Genomic DNA, 6,000 nt, shown 5'->3' on the forward strand with positions numbered 1-6,000 from the left:
TTCTGAACATTTTACAGTAATAACTTATCAAGCTGAAGATGAGCAGAATGTTTCATTAAATGCTTCAACAACACTTTTCCAAACAACCATAAAATGAAATTGAAAAATGCAGTTTGCAAAAAGCCCCAGTTTAAAACAGGCCCTGGTGTCCAGCTGTGATTCACTGAAGGAAACATCTGTGTCACATAGAAACACAAATTAAAAACCTGGAGACGTGAGGAGCGACGCTGCTGAGCCTCCTCTCACCTGAACAGCAGAGCACGGAGTTAGATTCACTGGCTGTGAGCTGCGTGAACAATAACCTGATTAAAACATCTTTCTGTTCTTTATTTCAGAATCGTTCAACAACGTTTCCCTTCACCTCGATCTCTTTCCTCCGAGTGATGGTTCCCTGAGCTCGGTCTGTGACTCTGAGTCCTGAGCGTGGGGTCGTTCCTCTGCTCCAGCTCCTGAACTCACTCAGTTTATTCCCTCATCACAACCACAGGAGGCTGCGAGTGAGCGACACCGCCTCAGTCTGAACATGTCTGACACACGTTTGTTCATGATGCTTTTAAATGTTCAGGGTTTCAACGGAGCCGACAGGTTTCCATGGTTACCTCTGACTGAACCTTCTACAGTGACAACAGGGAGGAGGTGACATTTCAGAAAATACCAAGAGGAACGTTTCTACATGAGAGACAGAGAAACACAGCTGGACTCCAGGGCCTGTTTTCATCCATCAACATTTATTTTACTGTCATACATATTCAGGTTGATCATTTTAATGAGAGAAGAGGTTTAATTGCTCTAATGTTCAGAAAACTCTTCACATAGAGTCTGGACCTTTGTGTTCTTCCAGTTTCACGTCCGTCACGTGTTAGAAACCTCATCAACACGTCCACTCGCTCACTGGAGCTTCCACACATTGTCCTGCTGTTTCCTCACATGGACTCACTCGGACACGTTACACACATTTTACAGGAAAAGTTCCAGAGAACATCTGGAGCTGCTGACTCGGACGTTCACGTTCTCACGTACAGAACCTGCAGAACATTTCAGGAACATGTCCTGACTTCAGTTCACGTCTGAAAACTGGATTCTCATTCACAAGAACCAGTTTAACCAGGAGCCAGCAGATGTCACTGTAGTTATGAGAGAGATGGAAGCTAACTTGTATTTGTAACACACACACACACACACACACACACACACACACACACGCACACACACACACACGCACACGCACGCACGCACACGCACACATCAAAGCTGAAGGTGTGTTCCTCATGTCTTAGTCACTTGTGACTCAGCTCATATTTATTCCGTTCATATTTGTTTTTACTCTTAACTCAGTGACTCACTCTGGAGTTGACAGAGAAAACACATGCGAGTATTTTAGCACAGGAAGTGGACGTAGAGAAACCCCCCCGATCAAGTGCTTTCAGAGGAAATCATAGTGATTTATGGAAGTGTTGGTTTTTAGGGGAAAGTTTCTGAAAGCAGCGTTAAAACAGAAGGTATCTGACAGGACGTCTGAAACTCTAATTATATATATATATAAATATATATATTCCTCTTAGAAACATGTATTTCTTTTTATTTATTTCTGTGTAGTGTTTGTTAATTTATTTAATGTGAACGAGGCAGAGTTACACTTTCAGCTCATTTAGTTGGAGCTAAATATTTAATGCTGCTATATATTTATTATCAGAGTCATGTCACAACTTCTATCAACTAGAAAAGAGAGTTTATAGTTTATAATTGAAATTCAATTATAAACTAGAGTTTAAATATTGACTTAATTTTACTCAGTCACATCACAAATGTTAATAAGTCAAATACATCATCATATTTAATAATTAGTGTAACTTTTTTTTATATTGTATTGACAATAAAACGTCTTGTGATTAGAGATTTAAAACTTTATTTTCATTGTCATCTCAAACTGCACTGAAGAATATTAACAATAAAAAACTATATAGTAAAACTATAAAAACAAACACAGGAAGTATAAAATAAAGTTCTTCAATAAAATATAATTAAACACAAGTTGAGGGTGCAAAGAGCAAACAGTAAAGAGACTGATGTATAAATAAGTATGATAAATAAAATGATTAAATATCTAATATCATAAACTTTCTTTATAAAATCTTAACCTGCAGCAGCTACTGAGTAAAACATTATGTGAATTGTAGGGATATAATAGATGTGGGTGTGTGCGTGTGCGTGTCTGTGTGTGTGTGTGAGCATGTGTGTGTGAGGGAGGGTGTGTGTGTGTGTGTGTGAGCATGTGTGTGTGTGTGTGTGTTCATTCACAAACGTCTGTGACACAAACATTGCTCCGTGTTCCTCGTTCCAACAGCAACAAGTTCTCCACGTGGTGAAAGTCCCCTGGATTCCTGCAGGATGAGTCCGAGGGTCCAGAGCCGTGAGTCACAGGAAGCATCCAGTTAAACCTACCAGCGTCTCGTGATCTGTGTGTGTGTGTGTGTGTGTGTGAGTGTGTGTGTGTGTGTGTGTCTGTGTGTGTGTGTCTGTGTGTGTGTGTGTGTGTGTGATTAGTGAAACTCAGCCACAGGTTCAGCGTCGGATCATTTCACACAAACATTAAACAGTTTGTTCTCAACTGTATTTTAATGAACACACAATAATTCTCCAGATACACAAACAGACATTTGAACTTGATGAAGATGATGAAGTGGTGATCTTCATCACGACCTGTGTAACAGCATCACAGTCCAGGATCTAACGTGCTCTCCTCCATCATCTCCTCATCCAGACTCAATGTGACTCCTCTCCTCTCCTCTTTCTGCGTCGGTGAGAACTGTTGCTTGTGAGATTCAGACGAGTGGAGCTGCAGCTTCATGTGAAATAAAGTGAAACGTTAACGAGGATCAACCTGATCATCTGAGGTGGTTCCAGTTGGAACATGAAGCCCACTGGCAGAGACTTCATCTGACGTCTCTGAGACATTAACCCACTGATGTCCTGTCTCCTCCAGAGCTTCATCAGCAGAGACCTGATGTCAAACATGTTCATGGGACGGGACACGATGAAGATCAGGGATGTTTCCTCCTCCTCTTCTTCATGCTGCGTCTATGTTCCTGTGCTGAAGGATCAACCTTCTGAACATGAGGGTGAATCAGTGGGTGTGTGGAGCTCAGAGCTGAATCACACGTTAGAAATGTGCAGAGGAAAAGGATTTAACAGCTCGTTCTCCTCCGGTGAGTGTTCTCAAACAAGAAGACCTGTGTTACTGTGACGCACCGAAACACAGTGGGACACAACATACACCAAACCACAACATACACCAAACCATAACATACACCACAACATATACCACAACATACACCACAACATACACCACAACATATACCACAACATATACCACAACATATACCACAACATATACCATACCAAACTATCATAACCGTTATCACACCATGTTTTCATCCTAATCTTAATATAATTGGTAAAGAATCTTCTCAACAAACTGAAATTGTAATTTAAAGAAATGTCAAACTTATATAAAGCAGATTTGTTTCCTCAGCAGTTTGACTCAGTGTAATTCATCGTGACCATGAAGAAATGTGATATTTGCTTTATTCACCACATCTTTTAGATTTCACACTTGTTTCATTATCAGATGTTAAATCCTCAGAAGCAGTGAGGACCCTCCTCTGCTGCTGGGATCCACATGGGGGCAGTGTCCACAAATACTGTCGACTCTTCTTCTGTCCCTGAACTCTCTTATCGATCCTCATGTTCTCAGTCAGAGTCTGAGCAGACGTCTCAGACTCTGATTCTCTGAGCAACGATCCAAAGTCTTTATTTCCTGTGTCGAGCTCGAGTGTCAGTGACTATCATCAGACATCTGATGAAAGTGTGACAGATGGAAACTGGTTCAAAAAGACATCAGAGGAAAGATTGACAAGAAACAACGTGGAGGAGAGTGAAGAGTCAGATTCACTGAAAACGTCAGAGCAACGAAACGAAGAAGAAAACTTCATTTAAACATTTGACTCATTTCATCGTCAGAGCTGTTTAGTTTGAGGTGACGTGTGACACTCAAGCATCAGACTCTCGTTTCTTGAACCATCAACTCATCCTGGGAAAGGTCGTCCACCTTCGTCTCTCCGGGGGGGGGGAAGGCTGTGAAGGAGCCCTCAAAGTGGGACAGTCTTCAGATGAAGCCTCTGAAGGATGCGGCTCCTGAGACGCAGGTTCAGTTTGCTCTGCACAGAAATGACCTTCAGAGTTTGGACTTCAGTACTTCAGTTCGTTTCAGAGCCTGAACTTCACACAAGAGGATGAATCAGAACTTGCACTTCAGTCGTTGCTCTCTGTTCTTCTTCTGCTTCCAGGAGGCAGCGAGAAGAATCAGGTGAACTTGATGTCGTGTTTATTTAAGGTGGTGAAGTCGTGTTCCCCCCCCCCCCCCCCCCCCATCGAGGCTCCTCTGCCTGGGCAGCGGGGGCAGATCAGGGATCAGCTCTTTTTAAAGACAGAACAATAATCACTTCATTTCACCTGTGCAAGACGTCTGAGCTCTGATTGGCCGAAGATCCATCAAAGAAAAATGAACACGTGATCATTTACACTGTGATCTGATCTTTCTGTGTGAGTGTGTGTGTGTGCACGTGTGTGTGTGTGCATGTGTGTGTGTGTGAGTGTGTGTGTGTGCACGTGTGTGTGTGTGAGTGTGTGTGTGTGCACGTGTGTGTGTGTGTGCACGTGTGTGCTACAGGAAGACCGGCTGAATCTGGGCTTGTGTTACTTCCCTCTCCAAACATACCACAGTATTCGGTCATCTCAAGTGGCTCCAACAGTCATCGGGTTATCTGGAGCGCTCGGTGCTTTCCAGCTCCTCTCGGCCGCCGGGCCTTGACTACCCAGCAGCTCGGTGCTGACCGCAGCCTCCGGGTGACAGATGTTGTTTAGAGGTGGACCAGCCGGCGGCCGGCTTCGACCTGCTGCTGTCCCGGTGCAGAGTGACGCAGGTATTGCACAACACTTTCCTTGGTTATGACTGAGTGACATCACCAGCTCCTCTTAGCGCTCGCTGTTTCCCAGTTCCCCTGATGCGTGATACACTCACACTGACGATCGCACTGTTATGTGTAAACACGGCAAACAACCCAAAGGCGTGCACACACACACATACACACACACACAAACACACACACACTGTATCCCCACGCAGGCACCTGCTGCACATGACGTCACGTATGAGTGGGGTGAATGCATGCATATGTGTGTGTGTGTGTTTGTGTGTGTGTGTGTGTGTGTGTGTGTGTGTGTGTGTGTGTGTGTGTGTAGAGGCTCCTGCGGGATGTTTGCATAATCAGCACGGCAGCACACCTCGGTCACAAGGTGAACTTTCCACTGGAGGAAGTAGACGTGCGCTTCACACTCGAGTAGTCGGGGAACGGCCCAGTTTCCCAGAGGAGACGTGAGACGAGACGAGTGGACGTGTCCATCTCCTGCTGGGATGTTCTTCTGTCCAGAGGAAGCTTCTTCTCTTTGCTCTATCTCCGCTCAGTTTAAACTTTCTTTGGTTTATACATTTCCCTCCATACAAAAAGCTGTTAAAACACATTTAACCTGCTTGACTTAAAATGTGTTTCCATGATATGACTTCTCTGTCGTTTACACTGTGACACACACACGATACCAGCTTTTCCTCCACTGTCCATTCTGTGTGTGTCTGAAAGCTTCGTCCCTATTGGACGTGTTTGTCTCATCGTTAGCGCTGCTGATGTCACGTTGTATCTGACGGAACCTTTACGATGTAAATGTGAATCTACCGTCAGCAGCTTGTTAACAATAAAGATTCAGTCTTTAGAAAATCGTTTTAAAGTAAACGACTGAAAACCCAAACCTGTTCATTCGAACGTGTCTCGTCTCTGAAAGTGCAGAGTGATGAAATTAGCAAAGTGACGCTAACGAGGCTAACAAATCTTTATTCCAATGAAAGTAAACAACTCAGATCAGAGAGAAGATTCTGTTCACGTGCAA

Source organism: Hippoglossus hippoglossus, chromosome 21, assembly GCF_009819705.1.
Source record: "Hippoglossus hippoglossus isolate fHipHip1 chromosome 21, fHipHip1.pri, whole genome shotgun sequence".
Lineage (NCBI taxonomy): Eukaryota > Metazoa > Chordata > Actinopteri > Pleuronectiformes > Pleuronectidae > Hippoglossus > Hippoglossus hippoglossus.